Source organism: Pan troglodytes, chromosome X, assembly GCF_028858775.2.
Source record: "Pan troglodytes isolate AG18354 chromosome X, NHGRI_mPanTro3-v2.0_pri, whole genome shotgun sequence".
NCBI lineage: Eukaryota > Metazoa > Chordata > Mammalia > Primates > Hominidae > Pan > Pan troglodytes.
Window position 1 is genome coordinate 60825475 of NC_072421.2, and position 20789 is coordinate 60846263.

The following is a 20789-nucleotide window of genomic DNA, read 5'->3' on the forward strand; positions in this document are numbered from 1 at the left end:
CAAACATGAAAAATGCTCATCACTAGTCATCAGAGAAATACAAATTAAAACAACAATGATATACCATTTCATAACATTTATAATGGCTACTATTGAAACATAAAAAAAAACAGATATTGGTGAGGGTGCAAAAAAAGAAAACATTTACACACTGTTGGCAGAAATGTAAATTAGTACAATCTCTATGAAATACAGTATGGCAATTTCTCAAAGAACTAAAAACAGAACTGCTATTTGACCTAGCAATTTCACTATTAGAGATCTGCCAAAGGGAAAAAAATATATATTATATCAAAAAGATACCTGCACTTATATGTTTATTGCAGTACTATTTTGAAAAGCAAAGTCGTGAAATCAATCAAAGTGTCCATCAAGAGATAACTGGATAAAGAAAATGTGCTATATATGCACTATGAATTACTACACAGCCTTAACAAAAAAGTTAAATCATCTCCTTTCCAGCAACATGAATGGAACTGGAGGCCTTTATTCTAAGAGAAATAGCATTAGAAAATCTAATGCCTCTTGTTCTCACTTAGAAGTGGAAGCTAAACAATGGCTACACATGAGTATACAGAGGAAAATAACAGACATAGATGACTACCAAAGGGGGAAGGGCGGGAGCAAGTGGAGAGTTGAAAAGCTACCTATTGGGTACAATGTTTACTGTTTGGGTGATAGGCACACTAGAATTTCAAACCTCACCATTACACAATATATGCATGTTACAAACTTGCACATTTACTTTCTGAGTGTATATATATATATATAATATTCCATATATTACATAGATATAAAATATTCCATATATTATATATATATAAATATTCCATATATTATATATAAAAATATTCCATATATTATATATATATAATATTCCATATATTATATATATATGGAGTCATATTACTTACCTTTAGCCTATTGAGTTGTGTGTGTTCCACATATGTATAGCTTAACAATATATTTAATTTAATTATATATATACATACACACACACACACACACAAAACTAGCTAGGAGATAATCACACCTAAAAACAGATCATCTAGGAAAGAACACTGGAATTCAACAGAGGAATAATGACAAGCGCAAAAAGCAAGGAAGTAGGGAAGCAAGGCAGCCTATTTGCCTATATGGCCAGGATTGTTGGGGAGCCTGGAGAGCCTTCCTAATGCAGGACAGGTAAGTGAGAGATCCTCAGCAGTCCACTTTCCTGCAGAGGACTCCTAAAATCATAGCCGCAAGAGAGTACCTAGACCCTCGGGAACACCAAGAAAAATATAAGCAGCTGCCTGGAAACTGCACAAAGACACTGCTCCAGAAAAAGAGAGAGAAAGAGAGACAGAGCTCACCCTGGGTCCCACAACTCCCTAAATCATAAGCAGCTGCAGCACGGTGCCATTTTTAACAGCACAACACCCACCAAACTGTGTCCTTCTTGGGGTTTAACAGCTTCTGCATCTCAACATCCATGGAGCCCTATTGGCATTCCTCACCTACAACCACTGATTTCCCCAGCAGGAAAGCAGCCAGAAATTTCCAATCACCCTAAGGACAAATTTCATTGCCCACATTTGCCACTGCTGCAGGCAGATGTGGCACCAAGAGATGACCAAAACATAGCCCTCAGCTGCCTGCCTAAAGCTGCTTCCACTCAAAAAAGAAAAACCTGCACTCCCCATGACAGAACCACAGCACAGTGGCAAGTGCTACCACCTGAGCATTCTGCTGGGAGTCTGGGTTTTATGCTGCTCCTGTCTACAAGAAGTAATACCTGAACACATCACTGAGAAGCCTGAGGGAAGATTTTTTTTGGCCTGGCTACACACCCCTAGTACGTGAGCATGACATCTAGGGGCCTGAAGATTACCCAGTTCAGTCAACCATTGATTGGTCCTTGAGCACTTCTCTTAGTGTCTGAGGTCAGGCTCACTAAACCTGCTGCTACCACCACAGCTGGCACCCAACTGCTCATGCCACATATGAAGGTGGAGAGCAGTCTGCCAGGCCCAACAAAGCCACCATTGATACCAGCATGAACAGCTTTGATTTCAAAGAGTTGTCTCAGAACAGCTACTTCCTTCATCTACTTCACACCTACTGCTCAGGTGATCAAATCCTGTCCATCTACCTAACTTACTACTGTCACTACCAGCATCTAAGTAAGCCACCTGGAGACCTGATATTTGGTCAGCCTAGACCTGATAACACTGCTGCCAGCATACACTGCTCTGAGGACCAAGAACTGCCATACTCAGCCTGCCACTGCCTCCAGTGTGGCCTGAATACTGAACCATATGGCATCCTAGCTCCCAGGAAAAATTTACCATACTCTTCACTAACAACCACAACCAAAGCCACCAACGAAATCAAAGCTATCACTGATGCTATTTACAGCTGGAAAATATATACAGAGACTAAACTACTAAACACACTCAGAACCAAAGCCAAAGTGATCTGCACAAGCAAAATCATAGATACATCTTCAGGAATATTCCTCCCCTAAGAAAACAAATTCAAAAAAATAGAAGTGGTGACTGTTACACCAGTGTTCAAATATTGATGTAAAGACACAAGAAACATTTAAAAACGCAAGAAAATATGACTCTTCAAAAGGAACAAATTAATTCTCCAGCATAAGATTCCAATAAAAAAAAATGAGTAAATTTCTAGAGAAACAAATCAAAATGGTGGTACTAAAGAAGTTCATTGAGATACTAGAAAATACTGCAAGACAATCCAATGAAAACAAAAAAAAATCAGTATCTGAATGAGAAATTTAACAAAGATGTAGCTATAAAAAGCAAACAGAAATTCTGGAACTGAAATTTATGGAATAACATACAAAATACATTTGAAAGCTTCAGGAATAGAGTAGATCAAATAAAGAAAAATTTCAGAATGTAAACCCAGGTCTTTTAAAATAACACATTCAGACAAAAATAAAGAAATAAATGTTAAGAAGAATTAGCAAAGCCTACGTGACATGTGGAATACCATAAAGTGATCAAATATTCAAATTTTTGGAGTCTTAGAATGCAAAAAACAACAGTTAAAAATATTTGGAAAAATTATAGATTACAATTTCCCAAAAGTGGCAAGAGATTTAGACATCCACATAGAGGAAACTCAAAGATCCCCAAAAACACAATTCAAAACAGTCTTCTCCAAGGCACATTATACTCAAATTGTCAAAAGTCAAATACAAAGAGAAAATTTTAGAAACAGCAAAAAAAATGGCTAGTCACTTGTAAAGAAACCCACATCAGCAAATTTCTCTGCAGAAATCTTACAGGCCAGGAGAGAATAGGATAGTATATTCAAAGTGATAAAAAAAAATGGCAGCCAAAGATACTCTACATAGCAATAGTATCCTTTATAAATGAAGATGAAATACTTTCCCAGACATGCAACAGCTAAGTAAGTCAATCACAACTTGGCCAGTACTACAAGACATGCTTAAGAAGTCCTACGTCTTATAGGAAAAGGCTGATGACTATCATCGCAAAAACAGAGCAAAATATTGAAATCACTGGTACAGCAAACACAAAAGTACAGAGGAGAAAAAAACTCAGTGTTATCACTACAGAGTAGCATCAAGCCACAATATTATACAATCAAGGAGAAAGAAATAAATAAACAATATCCAAAACAAACAAATAAATTAACAGACAGAAGTAAGCCCTCACATATCAATAACAGCATTACATGTAAATGGATTAAATTTTCTACTGAAAATATATAAAGTGGCTGAAGGGAATGGATTTTTAAAAATTACCAAACTGTATGCTACCTACAAAAAACTAATTTCATCTGTAAAGACACATGCAAACTGAAAGTAAAGGTATAGAAAAAGATATTTTATACAAAGAGAAAACCAAAGGGAGAAGGAGTAGCTATACTTATACCAAATATAAAAGACATTAAGTCAAAAACAGTAAAAAGAGACAGAAAAGGTCATTATATAGTGGCAAAAACAACAATTCAGAAAGAGAATATAAAAACTTTAAATATATATGCATTCAACACCTGAGCACCAGGTATGTAAATACTAGATCTAAAGGGAGAGATAGCCTCCAATACAAAAATAGTTAAGGACTTCAAAATGTGACTTAATGTTAGACAGATCATCTTAAAAAATTAACATAGGAACATGGATTTAAACTGCACATTAGATCATATGTACACAACAAACATTTAAAGAACACTTTATCCCACAGCTACAGAATACACATTGTTTTCATGAGCACATAAAATATTCTCCAGAACCCCGGCAAAGTGGCTCCTGCCTGTAATCCCAGCACTTCAGAAGGCCGAGATAAGAGGATAACTTTAGGCCAAGAGTTCGCAACTAGCCTGAACAACATAGCAATACCTTGTCTCTACAAAAAAAAAAAAAAAAAAAAAAAAAATGTGTTTAATTTGCTAGGTGTGGTGACACACACCCGTAGTCCTAGCTACTCAGAAGGCCAAAGTGAAAGGTTCCCTTGAGCTCAGGAGTTCAAGGCTGTAATGAGCTGTGATCATACCACTGTACTCCAGCCTGGGAGACAGAGCAAGACCCTGTCTTACAAAAAATAATACTATCCAAGATAGACCATATGTTAGGACACAAAACAACTCTCAACAAATTTTTAAAAATAGAAATAAAATAGAAATTATACTATGTATCTTCTCAGACCACAATAAAATGAAACTAAAAATCAGTAACAAGAGAAACTTTGAAAACTATATAAGCACATGTAAATTAACCCATATTATCCTAAGACACCCTTGGGTTAAGGAAAACATTAAGGAGGGAATCAAAAATTTCTTGAAACAAATGAAAATGGAAACAACATGCCAAAATCTCTGACACACAACAATAGCAACACTGACAAAACTTTATAACAAAAAATACCTAGATTTAAAAAGTAGAAAGATTTCAAACAATCTAATGGTGCAGCTCAAGGAACTAGAAAAGAAAAGACAAACCAAATCCAAAAGTAGCAGAAGTAAAGGAATTAAAAGATAAGAACAGAATCAAATATATAGAGACTAAAAGAATATACGAAGTATTACCAAAATTAGGCAGGATGCGGTTGCTCATGTCTGTAATCCCAGCACTTTGGGAGACTGAGGCCGGTGGATCACCTGAGGTTAGGAGTTTGGAACCAGCCTGGCCAACATGGCAAAACCTCATCTCTACTAAAATGTAAAAATTAGCCAGGTGTGATGGTGCATGCCTATAATCCCAGCTACTTGGAAGGCTAAGGCAAGAGAATTGCTTGAACCCGGGAGGCAGAGGTTGCAGTGAGCCTGGATCACGCCACTGCATTCCAGCCTGGATGACAGAGTGAGACTCTGTCTCAAAATAAACAATCAAACAAAAGAATACATAAATAATTAAAATGAAGTATTACCAAAATTAAAAGCTGATTGTTTATAAAGATAAAAAATGATAAGCCACCAGCCAGACAAACCAAGAAAAAGAAAAAAGAGTCAGATAAGTAAAATCAGAAATGAAAAAAGAGACATTAAAACTGATACCACAGAAATAAAAAGAAGATCATTAGAGGCAATTATGAACAACTATACACTGACACTGGAAAATGTAGAGAAAAAGAAGAAATTCCTGGACACATACGGCCTATCATGATGCAATCCAGAACAAACAGAAAACCTTAACGGACCAATAACAAGTAATGAGATTAAATCCGTTTTTAAAAATCTCTCAACAAAGAAATGTTCAGGTCCAGATAACTTCACTGTGAATTCTACCAAGCATTCAAAAGAAAACTAACACCAATTTTTCTCAAACTATTCTTAAAAAGTAAGGAGGAAGGAATTCTCACTAACTCATTCTATGAGGACAGCATTACCCTGATATCAAAACAAGACAAGAATGCACAAAAAGAAACCTACTGGCCAATATCCCTCATGTCCACAGATGCAAAAATTCTTAACAAAATACCAGAAAACTGGATCCAAAGTGCTTCAACAAAATAATGCATCATGATTAAATTAAATAGGATTTATCCCAGTGATTCAAAGACGATTCAACATATGCAAACAATAAATGAAATACATCAAATCAATGGAATGAAGAACAAAAAAAGATAATATGAATAGATGCAAGAAAATATTTGATAAAAATTAACACTCTTTCATAATAAAAACTCAAACAGTGACAGAGGAAATAACCCTAAACACAATAAAGATTATATATGACAAACCCACAGCTAACATCATACTGAATGTGGAAAAGCTAAAATTATTTCCTTTAAGAACTAGGACAAGAATTCTCACTTTCAACACTCACATTCAACATCATACTAGAAATCCCGGCCAGATAAATCAGGTAAGAGGAGACAACCAAAGGCATTCAAATTGGAAAAAAAAAAAAAAAAAAGTCAAATTGTCCATCTTTGATGATGATATGATCTTACACCTCAAAAAAAAAAAAGAAAAGAAAAAACTAAAGACTCCACCAAAAAATTATTAGATCTAATAAATAAATGTAGTAAATTTGCAGGACACAAAATCAAAATACAAAAATCTATAGCAATTCTATATATCAGTAACGAATTACCTGAGAGAAAAAAATCAAGAAAGCAAACCCATTTAAAATAGCTACAAAAATACAATATACTGAGAAATAAATGTAACGAAAGAGATGAAAGTTCTCTGCATGCAAATCTGCAAAACATTTATGACAAAAATTGAAGAGGACACAAACAAATGGAAAGACATCCCATGCTCATCGATTGAAAGAATTAATATAATTAAAATGACAATACTGCCCAAAGAAATCTACCAATCTATGCAACCCATATCAAAATACCAAAGTCATATTTCACACAAAAAGAAAAAAATATAAAGTGTATATGGAACCCCAAAAGCCTTGAAGGTCAATGCAATCCTAAGTGAACAAGAATAATCCAGAGGCATCACACAAGCTGATTTCAAAATATATTACAAAAAAATGCAGGAGGTTGAGCAAGATCACTAGATAGATCCTTCTAGCAATTGTACCTCTGCAGGAACACCAAATTGAAAAAGTAAAAAGGAATATCTTCATGAGAACCAAAAAATCATATAAGCAATCATAGTACCTGGTGTTAACCTAATATGAAGGAAAGTGGTACTGAAGAAGATAGAAAGAACAATCTTGTATTGCCTACACCATTCCTCCCCCGTTCCACAGCAGTGCTGTATGGAGAGGTATTGTGTGAGCCTGAGGGAGAAACAGCAAAGTGATTGTAAGACTTGGCATTGGAACTTAGTGCTGCTCTGTAACAGTGCGATGGAACACAAGGCAGAATTCTGCCAACACCCATGGAAAAAGCATTCAGACCAGCTCTGAATCAATGACAATTCTTAGTGTCAGCAGGAGAAAGCCAAGAAATACCTGGCTCCACCACTAGCTGGCTAGTGTGGCCCCTGGGACCTAGAATTAATTTGTGTAACCATCATGCCACAAGGACTGTAGTCCTTGTCCAAGCCCTGGTTATGTGCTGGAGTTGGAGGCAGTGGACTTGGAATGCAGAAGACCCAGTGAAACATCAGCTGTGGCAGTCAAGGTAGTGACTGTATAACACCGCCCGAATTCCAGGAAGTGCAGATCACAGATAGAATCTCCTTCCACTTTAGAAGATGACAAGGAAGAGTACAGAGAAGTTTATCTTGCAACTAGGGTACCAGTTTAGTCATATTGAAATAAAGCACCAAGCAGATTACTGAAGCTCCAGATTTCAGGCTTTAGCTACTGGACAGCATTTCTAGACCCACACTGGACCAAAAGAAAACTTTGAAAACTGGTGCTGATTTTGGAACATTTGGTAGAATTCATCAGTGAAGATAGCTGACTGTGGGCTTGTTTTGGTATGGGAAGTTTTTGATTATTGCTTAAATTTCCTTACTAGTTATAGTCCAGTTCAGAATTTTTTTCATTTCTTTGTGATTCATACAGACTAGGTTGTATGTTTATAAGTTTATCTTTTTTTCCTATATTATTCAATTTGTTAGTTATAATTTTTATTGTAGTCTTTTATACTCCTTTTTATCTCTGTCACATCAATTCTTATATCCCCTCTTTCATTTCTAAATTCAGTTATTTGAGTCTTCTACTTTTTGTCATAGTCTAAAGATTTGTCAATTTTATTGATCTATTCAAAAAACTATCTTTTGGTTTTGTTTATATTTTTCTATTGATTTTCTGTTCTCTAATTTATCTCTTCTCTAATCTTTATTAATTATTCTTCTTCTGCTAATATTGGGTTCAGTTTGTTTTCCTCTTCTAGTTCTTTGAGGGCTTGTGAATGTTTCCTAAGTGAAACAACATGCATGTTTCTGCTTAGGAAATCCCTCTAGTGTCTCTCTGCGATATTGCAGCCTCTAAGTGGGGGCAGTAAGCTATAGAACTGAAGCCTGCTAACTCTAGTTGTAGAATTAGTCATGTTCTTGTTTTCAGTGGTCTGCAATTTAGCCACTTATTCTTCTCATCACTTAGATGCAGGCAAGTTAGAAAATAGTTGCTTGGACAGCACCATGAGAAGTCAAAATGTTAGCTGTGGATTCCACTCTTTTCCATTTCAAAGGAGAAGTTAGAAATTAGGGATTTCCTCCCAATCACATTGTACTGTACTGGGGAAGGAGGTGCTCTGTTGAGTAAATGCCATAGTTTCTTTCTCCTGGCTTCAGCTCACCTTGGTGCAGGAACCTTTTAACTGGTTTTTGGATTTGTCACAAAGGCTACTGACTCATATGTTTTAGTTCAATTCTTGTTTCCTTGGGTGAAGAAGCATATGGGGCTTTAATATTCTGCCACCCTGCTGAAGTTACTGCTTACATCATGCAGTGTTTCAGAATGGTCAATCTGACTGAAAGTTGTAATAGAGATCTTAAAAAATATTATTTATTTTTGAATAAACAAAAATTTTTCATGAGGCCACTACATCTAAATTTCCATGTAAAGCATCCAATGGCCATGAAGTGTTGATAATCTGGATAGATTCCTTATGGTTTCTATGGGTCTGCTAACCAGAGAAGGCCAATTCCAGATACCTGATAAATAATTAAAGATATGCTTCAAAACCATATAAATAAAACATGTCCAGGGAGAAGTCATGAAATCTCAAGCACTTTTAAATTGAATTACTTCCCCTTTGTGATTTTATTATCTTGCTTTATCCTGAAGATTCCATTAAGTGGCTGCTGGGTATATGCAGCGAAGTAATATTTTCAGGATTTCACTATTTCTATTTGGGGGCTATTTGATGGTAAGGTGAATTAAATCCACTTATTTAAATTTTAAGGCATTAGTAGAAGGCAAGCTCATTAGGAATGGATGTGCATATGTTCTGAAAAATGCAGATGAGCCTTTATGAATCTTCATTTGCAGAAATGTGACAATCATTTATCAGAAATTCCCAATTTTTCCAATTGGCACTGATAACTTTAAGGCTCAGATGAAGAACTCATGGAAATGAGTCATCAAAATCATGAAATATTTTTGGTTTGTTTGTTGAAAGGTTCATGTCAATGAGAGTGAGGTATATTTGATGTATACATTTCTTATCAAAGGTCACATAAGTGGGACAGGAAGAATGACCCCAGCATTGACATGAGAGACCTAGAAGTAATATTAGCCACATTGAGAAGGTAGCTGCTTGTAAAGGGAGGAACAAATCATGGGGCAGGATGCTCTAAGGTAGCAAAGGACTCCACATAGTGTTACAGAATATCCTATAACATTACAAGGGTAAATGAAAAGGGCTATTAGGACTAAAATTAAAATCAATTCCAGTGCTTACTAGTAAATATTAGCCTATTGTGGTCCTCCAGAATTCTGGTTTAGAATAATATTCGCACACTTAAATTGTCAAATTAGCAATATCAGTGATATACACCTCAAAGAGTTATTTTGAGAATGAAATAAGATAATATGTAGGAAATATGCAGCAGAGTCACTACCTAAAGGTGGGGTGTATGGCAGCATGGGGAATTGCTAATACACATATACACATTCCAATATAAAATACCTTTTTGAATCATGGCAATGATAACAGTGTAGTATAATGAGCCAAAGATGACCTATGTGTATTGAACCCTAGGTTTTTTAATTCTTTTCTCCTGTGTGTGTTTTTTTTTTTAATTTTCATTTTTCTTTATTTCTTCTAAAAAAAAAAAAACAGGATACATGTGCAGAATGTGCAGGTTTGTTACATAGGTATACATGTGCCATGGTGGTTTGCTGTACCCAGTGACCCATCCTCTAAGTTTTCTCCCCTCGTCCCCCAATCCTGCATAGAATTCCATGGTGTATATGTACCACATTCTCTTTATCCAGTCTCTCATTGATGGGCCTTTGGGCTGGTTTTATGTCTTTGCTATTGTAAATAGTGCTGCAATAAACACATGTGTGCATGTGTCTTTATAGTAGAATGATTCATATTCCTTTGGGTATATACCCAGTAATGCGATTGCTGGGTCAAATGGTATTTCTGGTTCTAGATCCTTGATGAGTCACCATACTGTTTTCCACAATGGTTGAATTAATTTACATTTCCACCAACAGTGTAAAAGCGTTCCTATTTCTCCACAGCCTCGCCAGCATCTAATGTTTCTTGACTTTTTAATAATCGCCATTCTGACTGGCGTGACATGGTATCTCATTGTGGCTTTGATTTGCAATTCTCTGATGATCAGTGATGTTGAACTTTTTAAAATATATTTGTTGGCCACGTTAATGTCTACCCTTGAGAAGGGTCTGTTCATATCCTCTGCCCACTTTTTGATGGGGCTGTTTTTTTCTCGTAAATTTGTTTAAGTTGCTGTTTACTTCTTCACTGCAATATGATAACTGTTAGCTCAAAAACCTGCTGGTGCCAAATGAATTTTTGCACATCAAAATTGCTTTTTTCCTTTTGAACATCTGATCCAGAGACTTCTTTCTATAATACTGAGTGACATCGCCTAGACATATAGGCCCCTCTCTGATACATCTGTGCTCTCTTCAGAGAGTTCCCTTGTCTTTTCCCCTTCTGTGTCATGGACCCCTGGCCATATGCTTCGGGACAGTTTCAGGCTGTGAAAGTTTTATCCTGTCATGTGAAAGCACTGCCTAATAAAGCTTCTTGAGTGTTACTGCCTCTCATCATCATAGCTTCTTCCTTGATTAGCCCCAAATCCCTGGACTCAAACAGGTGATGACAAAGATGGGATTTTGGCGATTAGAGTATGGGCATGAAGACTGCCTAGCCAGTGAGACCACCCATTGACATAATGATCCTGGATAGCTTTAAGTGGTTGGGGCTTAAAATGTAAAACACCTCTGCTTTAGTTTGACATGGCATTGCTTCATGCTGTATTATACTCTATAGTTTTCATGGTTTTCTCCTGTGTCTCATTAGTCTGACCGAGGAAGCACCAAAATGTCTTTGAACCTACATCATGAAAACTGAATTTCTGTGTTACAGGTGTTGAGATACTCAGGGAAGGAGGCTAAACCATTTACTGGGACCCCTCACTAGGCAGGCTCTGAATATTGTAATACTTGTGGGCCTTAATAAGAAAGAGAAGAAATGCAGGCCTCTAGAGAAAAAAAATGGATTTTCTTTGATCCCATAATGGAGATTCCTGCAGTGGGACTGGTGGTTTGGGGAATTCTTTAATGAGAAGGCATCTTCATCCTTAGGGACTACTATGGCAGGTTAAGGAGCCAGTGAAGCTGAGATGCAGGACTAGGCCAGTCAGCTAAGTGAAGTTAGGGGCAGCAGCTTTGTAAATATCATGCCTCTGCTATTGTCCCATCTGATCTGCTGCTAAAAGTGATGTAAATTCTAGTCTCTCCCCAGCGGGATATGGCCACACCAAACCTTTGGACTGAGCCAGCTAAATCATTACTTAAAATGAGTAAATACATGGAAATCTATATTCCTGATTCTCTAAAGACTCCAAAGGAGGTGGCTACTCATGAAAAAATGTTGCAAACCGTGAGACATATGTTGGGCCCTGTCTTTGACAATTTCTCACCAGGGTGCCACTCAGAAGGGATTTAAAAGCTCAAACTCCCCAGGGGAAATAAGTTAAGCTGAGCTGGCAAGGAAAATCATGGGAAAACAACCAGCACCCTTTTTTAAGAAGTAGAACTGTGTCACCGTAATAGGAACTGGGATAACTGGGACAATGTACCCACTACATTGCCAGTAACTACATGCAAAGTAATAAAATAGAAAAGGCAAAAGGAAAAGACCAACAAGGAGGAACTAGTTATCAGCTGGAGGAAGAGACTTGTTCCATCTATTGTCCTAAGGCCCAGTAACTTCTTAAGGATTTAACCCATAAACCACTCGCGGTTTAAAGTGTGAACCCAAAATATCTGAGACAGGTCTCAACCAATTTAGAGAGTTTACTTTGCCAAGGTTAAGGACATGCCCATGAAACAGCCTCAAGAGGTCCTAATGACTTGTGCCCAAGGTTGTCTGGGCACAGCTTGGTTTCACACATTTTAGGGAGACAGGAGACATCAATCTGTATTTGTAAGATGTACACTGGTTCTGTCCAGAAAGGCAGGAAAACTGGAGGAGGGGGAGGTGACTTCCAGGTCATATATAAATAAGAAACAAAAGGTTGCATTCCCTTGAGTCTCTGATTAGCCTTTTACCAAATACGCAATTTACATGTGAGAGGAGGTATAGTAATAGTCACTTATCCCTTAGTCTGACCTTAGTAAAACAATAGGGTAGAGGAAGAAATCAGACATGCCCTTGGCCTAAGAGGGATGACTTTGAGGTCTGTCTGTCCTTTGTCCACAAAGAATTTCTTTGTGGGCAAATAATGAGGGAGATATGTAGTTTTTTTTTTTTTTTTTTTTTTAATCTTTGTAGCTATCTTGTTTAGGAATAAAATGGGAGACAGATTTGCCTGACATAGTCCCCAGCTTGATGTTTTTATTGGCTTAGTGATTTGCGGGGGGGGGGGCGGGGGGGGCGGGGGGGCGGGGGGTCCCAAGATTTATTTTCCTTTGACATTTACCCCCTTTTTAAAATCTTTTGGAGAAAGCATTTTAGAAGAAAAAGAGTTTTTTTTTGTTCCAGATTTGCCTCATGGCTAGGATGGTTTTTTCCTAGACAGGTAGGTCTCACGTTATCAGGAAAGGTCATTTTTAGTAGGTTGTGAATTCTTACATTCTACAAAGAAAAAACAGGAGGAAGAAGGGAGAAAAACAACAACAACAAAAATATGAAGAGCAATCCTGAAAAATCAATATAGGCCATCTTACTCTGAAGTTCATACATCAGTAGGCAGGTATGCAAGTGGTTTATATATGTAAATAGGTTGCTGCCATTTCATTTTCTTCTGAAGTTTACCTTTTCTCGCTTCAGTTTGCAGGGCTTAAAGAAAGCACAGGTTAATTTTTGGTGATTTCAAATCAGGAAAAGTTGGGAGGGGGAAGGAAAGAAAATAAAATTGTAACTATTATTTTGAAGACTTGTAGCCAGGAAAAATTTTAGAATTCAGTCCATGCTGTAGAAAATAATAAAAATTCAAAAACATGAGGCAAGACTAGAATCTAACAACAGGTGTACTGTAGTGCAAAAGAAAAATAAATCGTGGGACCCCCAAATCACTGAGCTAAAGGGAAAGTCAAGCTAGAAACTGTTTAGGGCAAACCTGCCTCCCATTCTATTCAGTCATCCTTCTGCTCACTGAGGTAAATGCATATCTGATTGCCTCTGTTGGAAAAGCTTATGAGAAACTCAAAAGAATTCAACCTTTGTCTCTTATCTACCTATGACCTGGAAGCCCACTCCTCAATTCTAGTCATCCCACCTTTTTTGGACCTAACCAATGTTCATCTTTCATATATTGATTTAATTCTCATGTCTCCCTAAAATGTATAAAACCAAACTGTTCCCTGACTACCTGGGCACATGTCTTCAGGACCTCCTGAGGCTGTGTTACGGCACATGTTCTCACTTGGCAAAATAAGCTTTCTAAATTTGCTGAGATCAGTCTCAGATATTTGGGGTCCACAGTTTGGTAACCATTAAGGGATTCTTAGTGGAGGTGCCCTGACATTGACAAAACTCCTATTGGTGTCCGGTACCAGCTTGAGCTATCCTTAAGGCTCAAACTAATAGAACATTTTGCTGAGGTCTGGAAGCCACCTTCCCCCTCCCCCCCCAACTTCCCCCGTGCTTCCAGAGAATCCCTGATCTTCAATAATTTGGTTAAAGTCTAAAGTGTATTTTGCTGTACAGCTCCCTTTTTTTGGAGTTTTACTTGCTTCCAATAAGGAAGGCAAGTTTTCCTGTTTCCATGATGATGAAAGGCAGGTAACTCCTTTCTGGAGCTTGAGCTTGTTTCCAACGGGAGAAAAGTTTAAGTTTTTTCCTGCTTCTAGGATGGTAGAGAACAGTCTTCAGCCTGAGATCCATCCCTAGGTATGTAGCTGAATTGGGGTATTTTTCTTGGCTAAAGTTAAGACTAACAACAAGCTGGTCTTAATTTCTCCTTAACATTAGAGCACTCAGTAATCAGATAAATTGGGAGATCATTTGTTTTGCTTAATGGTTTCTTGTTGTTCTTTGTTTGTTTCTGTATTTGTTGTTGATTTGGTCTTTTTCCCATTGGGTTTGACCAACTCTATCCGACTTGATCAAATCCAAAGGAAAGTTCCAAATTATGGAGAACAAGGCCTCTGAAGTGGCTAAATTTCCACACACAAAAAATAAAAATAAAAAAGATGGGGAATGGGTTGGGAGAAAAACAGCAAACAACAAAAACGATTTTTTATTTTGACTACTTAACCGGCTTTATTTACATAATAAGCCCATCTTTTTGCTAGACAAACCAAACTGAAAGAGCAATGGCTGTCACCCCATGCTGCAGTTTCATAGCTGAGGTTCTACTTTCTTTCTTATTTTCCCTATGACAGCCTGAGTTTGCTTCCTAAATCAAGACCTTTGTGTTTTGATACTTGTTACCTCTGAAATATCAACAATCTGTCCTAGCTAAAATGTGGTAATGATGTCAGAGGTGTTTAAACCAGAGCAACTCCATCTAAAATGGGGGATGGGTAAAATACGACTGAGACCTACTGGGCTGAATTCCCAGGAGGTTAGGCATTCTAAGTCACAGGATGATCTAGTACGTCAGCACAAGATACAGGTTATAAAGTCTTCCTTTGCTGATAAAACAGGTTGCAGCAAAAAAAGCCGGCCAAAACCCACCAAAGCCAATTTGGGGATGAAAGTGACCTCTGGTTGTCCTCACTGCTCATTATATGCTAATTATAATACATTAGCACGCTAAAAGCCACGCCCAACAGCACCATGACAGTTTACCAATGTCATGACAATGTCAGGAAGTCACTCTATATGGTCTAAAAAGGGGAGGAACCCTCAGTTCCTAGAAGCACACATCCCTTTCCCAGAAAACTCATGAATAATCCAGCCCACGTTTAACATATAATCGAGAAATAACTAGAAGTATCCTTAATGGAGCAGTGCAAGCCACTGCTCTGCCTATGGAGTAGCCATTCTTTTATTCCCTCACTTTCTTAATAAATTTGTGTTTACTTTATGGACTTGCCTTGATTTCTTTCTTGTGTGAGATCCAAGAACCCTCCCTTGGGGTCTGGATTCAGACTCCTTTCTGGTAACATCTTTCTGGCAAACCACTAAGGGATTATACTGAAATGACCCCCGACCCAAAGGAAAATCTTCTGTGTGCAGCACCACTTGGCCAACTTTGGGTAAGTGAGGCGCATTTAACTCGGTAAAGAATGGAATTGGGTTAGAGACCCAACTTAGAAAAGTTAGAGTCTGCCCTAAGATAGAGAGGGTTAAAGACCCCCTCTTAATAAAAGGCAAGGGTGCTTGACTGAACCTGTTTGGGGCCCAACTTAGGAAGGTTAGAGCCCTTCCTAAGATTTATGGGGTTGGAGGCCCCTCTCAGTAAAGTTCCTCTCGGCTAAAAGTGGGTTTGGCACTACTGGATGTTAACTGCTATTTTCTTTGGACTTATCTGCCTTGCACTCTTTGCTGATGGCTATGGGAGACAGAATTAAACATATTCAGGATCAAAGGACATGGCGAGCTATTTTTCCCCAAAAGGGAGACACTCGAGAGCTGATGGGACTTCTGGATAAGATCCCTTTGTGACTGAAAAGCAGCTGCTTGAACTTTTGATTAAGTCTAACTGCAGTGGGTGGGTCTTTCTCTGGCCTCCCTGAGTTCCTCACCTTCCCCACCCTGCTTCAGGCAATGCTTTTCTCCCTTTCTCTTCTTTCCCTGTCCTATCTTTTCTGTCATTCAGGGGAACCTTCTTGCCCAGAGATCGCATGTTGAAAAATGTCCTTGGGAGCTTTGTCTTGGTCTCTGCCATATCTTGTATACATGTGGTGGTACTTTCTCTTGGTCTCTGCCATCCAGGGAAGAGGAATTTGGGGGTACATGTCATAGTTATCTCTGAAAATTAAATTGAGCCATTAAAAGCCAATGCAATCTCAAAATTGACTGCTCTAGTCTCCTGGGAAGAGCAATAAAATATTTTCAATTCTACAGCTTAGCAGCTAAGGCTTTGTGTTTTTCCAGTGGTGGCACAGGTTCAGGGTTCAATTCCTGGCTTAGGGAATAAGCCCTTTCTGGTTTGATATCTGCATGACATTTACCATTTGTTGATTATCTTCCCCTCCACAAACCATGTTGAATTTTTCTTTCTTTGAGGACAGAAATATTGGCCATTTGGCCTGGCTAAATTTGGGTAATAAGAAATTTAAAAGGATCTTTTTAAAAAGAGTATTACATTTAAAAGTCAGCCTAATTAAAAGAGGATATTCAAGCTCTAAAAGCCTGGGACTCCTTGTGAACAACAAGTAGTGCCACAGACCTTGTTTTGGGAAAAAACTCTTTTTTTTTTTGTTTGTTTTTTCTCATGAAACCCCAGGAACCAGAAGTGGAGAGATCCCTTCAAAATCTAAGGCTCTTTTCTCTTTTGCATTGCATTATCAGGTGTTTTTAACCCTTGGGGGGATCAGAAATTGCTCCACATTAAAATAGAACTTTGGTGTGTAATAACTGGGTAGGAAATATGCTTTGGGGAATAGCTAATGACAGTTAAAGGTGAATACTTGGCTTTTCACATGTTTGGATCAGAGGAGCATGCTCTTGGCCACCTAGAAGGTATGGCAACGTGCTCATCCCTGCCCCACACTGAGACCTAAGAAGACTCCCATGGAAGATGGGGTAATCACAGAGTAGGTTGAGTGGCTTTGAATTGCTTTGCAGTGAAATGCACAGTAAAATCATTGCACTGTCTTGTTCTGTAGCATTTGTCTTTTTTGGGATTTAAGATATGATATAAAGTGGGACCCTTAAATTTTGGGGGATCTTTTTTGCTTTCCAGCTGTGCCTGTTTATTAAGCCATAGAAACTGCATGTTTTCCTGGCCCTGTTCCTCCAAGGGCTCCACCCTGAAGCAGTAATCTGATTAAGAACCTGGCAAATAAAAAATCTTAAAACTACTGGAACATTTCTGTCTATGTATTTATATGTGTTGTGTGTGTGTGATATGAAAGAGCTTTGATTGTTTTCGAAAATCATAAGAGCTTAAATCTAACATTCTATCAGAAAATAAAAACAAACGAATGCCTTTTAGTTCATGTGACTTTAGTAAAGTTTCAGAAATAAAAACAGTTTTGAAGATCATTGGTAAAATTCAAATGTCTTCAAAATTCAGACATTTGGTCTGAAGTAGGTTAAATATTAAGTTTGCTAGATGTGTTAGGGTCATAAACGGCTTCTTTGATTTTTGAAAATTGTTCAACCTACTTACTTTGAAGCAGATTCTAGGTAAAGCCTGGGGATATGTGGTGTTAGCCATGCCTCCTAGTTATGCTGGATAGTCAAACCTTATCTGCACTTCTTTCTGTGTCCTAGGCTCCAAAGGTAGTACATAGTTAAAATCACCTACAATCCAGGTTTTTCCACCAATGGTTCCTAAGAGTTCTTTCTTTAGGCTGTATTTGTGAATATATGTTTTTGGTAGGTGTTCCAAAATTATTAGAAACTTCTGTAACCCTGATATAACTTAGTGTATGCTATTAATAGTTATAATAATTGTTATGTAAAATTGTTGTATGCCACAGAAGTCACCAAAATTCTTAGTCAATTGTGGCTTTAATAGAGACTGCCCTAAAGTGTTTTGTCATCCAGGGACAATTGTTGCCTTGTTTTTTTTTGTTTTGTTTTGTTTTTGTTTTTCTTTAGAGGTGGTTTCATAATCAGCTACAGAACCCTAATAGGTGTTCTTAAATGCAGGTTTCTGATAAATTTGGAGATTGTGATGTTAGAATAGAAGAAAAAACTTTCAGGATCTCCTGGAGTGCTGAAATGTTCACGAATATCAGGCAGAACAGGAGTTAACAACATGGACTGGACTAATAGAAGACTAAAGTAATCTTCTTGACTTTTTGCTTAAAAGGATCCTCTGTTTTGTTTTTCAGAGCCAATAAAACTTTTCTTTTGAGTGATTTGCAGCTTTTAACAAGTAAGTAAAATATACTCCTGTGAACAAAATTTGGAGCATATTTGTTTCTCTCTACCTGATTTCTCCAGAATTTGGAAACTATTCGTGAGTATTCTTAACTTATGACAATACAGTTATTTGCATAAGTGCAATAAGAATGTTTTCTTCTGTAACAGGACAAAATAAAAGAAACCAGTTATTTTACCAAGGCTTTGACTGGAATGGCTTGCTTTCCTTTAAGGAATCGAATTTGGCTTACAGGGCCAATAAAAGCCCCTTGGGAAAACTGGCCTCATACCCTGTCTACACTGTCCTGTACAGGGTTCCTGACCTGTAGTAAATAAAGAATGTCACTTTCTAACAGGCCCAGGAGCCCTAGGTTATCTTGGGACCTCGAAAAAAGAGGAATTTACCTAACTGATAAATATTTGATAGTACAAACCTATGGCTAGGCTTGGCTTTGGAAAAAAGCCTTATCTGAGATTCCTTTTGTGGAACAAAGTCCAATCAAAGCCAATTTAAAAAGCCTATGTGAAAAATGATTATTTTTGCTGTACTTTACACAAATAATCAGGCTAAGTGTAAGACTATGGCGTATTTTTGCAAACAAATCAGCCCTGTTAGGATTTGTCTTTAGTAAAAATGGGAGAATGGAGAGATAGAAAAAACATATTTTAAAAACAATGGTACACTTGTTATAAAATTGTGATCTCATCAGTTATTTTTGAGTTTTCTTTCTACGATTTAGACTGAACCTGCTTATTTCTGTGAACCAACCAGTGATCTCTTATGGCTGTTCAAAAGTAAAAAGAGAGGTGGGTAATGTAAAAAATCTAGATCAATATTCTAATTCTGAGCACATATTGGAATGTATAGCATGTATAGCAACTCCATATCACTTTGGTTCCAAAGTCTCCCAGTTCATGAAAAGCCTTCTTATTTAGTTTACTTGGGATAATTTTACTTATTTTGTTTTACTGTTGTGAAATATAGTGCTGTCGTACTCTTTGCGTAGGAATGCAGGATAAGCTTACTGAATGTATTCTTAAATTGAACACTTATTAATCTTCCAGATATCACCTTTTGTCATAACTCAAGTCTTATGAATGGCCCTCACCATAACGATGCTTTTTGACTGAGCTCTTCTCTAACCTGAATGCAAGAGGTTAGGCATGAATATCATCCCCCCTGTTCAGCCTGAAGAAGTTACAGAAGATGAATCTTCCTCTCTCTACAGCCCTTAGGATTAAGGGTTCTCTTACTGAATGTATTCTTAAATTGAACACTTATTAATCTTCCAGATATCACCTTTTGTCATAACTCAAGAGTTATGAATGGCCTTCACCATAATGATGCTTTTTGACTGAGCTCTTCTCTAACCTGAATGCAAGAGGTTAGGCATGAATATCATCCCCCCTGTTCAGCCTGAAGAAGTTACAGAAGATGAATCTTCCTCTCTCTACAGCCCTTAGGATTAAGGGTTCTCTTATAAAAGGGAGGGGGTAAATATGTCAGAGGCATTTGAACCAGAGAAACTCCATCTTGAATAGTCCCTGTGTAAAATAAGACTGAGACCTACTGGGATGCATTCCCAGGAGGTTAGGCATTCTAATTCACAGGATGAGATAAGAAGTCTCCACAAGATACAGATTATAAAGATTTGGCTGATAAAACTGTTTGTGATAAAGAAGCTGGCCAAAACACACCAAAACCAAGATGCCAACAAAAGTGTCCTCTGGTTGTCCTCACTGCTCATTATATGCTAATTATAATGCATTAGCATGTTAAAAGACACTCCCACCAGTGCAATGACAATGTACAAATGCCTTGGCAACATCAAGAAGTTACCCTATGTGGTTTAAAAATGGTAGGAACCCTCAGTTCTGGGAATTGCCCACCCCTTTTCTGGAAAACTCATGAATAATCCACCCCTTATTTAGCATATAATCAAGAAATAACTGGAAGTATCCTTAGTGAAGCAGCCCAAGCCACTACTCTTCCTATGGAGTAGACATTCTTTCATTAGTTAACTTTATTAATAAACTTGCTTTCACTTTGTAGATTCACCTCAAATTATTTCTTGCATGAGATCCAAGAACCCTTTCTTGGGGTCTGGATCTGGACTCCTTTACAGTAACAATGAGATTTAAAAATATTATTTTAAGGAGCTCAATGGTTAAAAGTCAGCTTAATTAAAAGCTAACATCCAAGATGTGTGCATGTGTGTGTGTGTGTGTACATGTGCACGTGTGTGTATGTTTGCATTAAAA

General features: G+C 37.5%; 1 long non-coding RNA gene across 3 annotated transcripts; it reads left to right on the plus strand.

The window, feature by feature from the left end:
* The first annotated feature begins 12998 nt into the window (after window positions 1-12998).
* Window positions 12999-20579, plus strand: LOC107971196 (uncharacterized). 3 transcript variants are annotated; one of them, XR_010154831.1, is made up of 3 exons: window positions 12999-18624; window positions 19268-19334; window positions 19593-20579. It is a non-coding gene; the product is annotated as an uncharacterized LOC107971196 (long non-coding RNA). The 3 variants fall into 3 exon arrangements; XR_001714152.2 differs by having other exon boundaries at window positions 12999-18540; XR_001714151.3 differs by having other exon boundaries at window positions 12999-19334.
* Window positions 20580-20789: the final 210 nt, after the last annotated feature.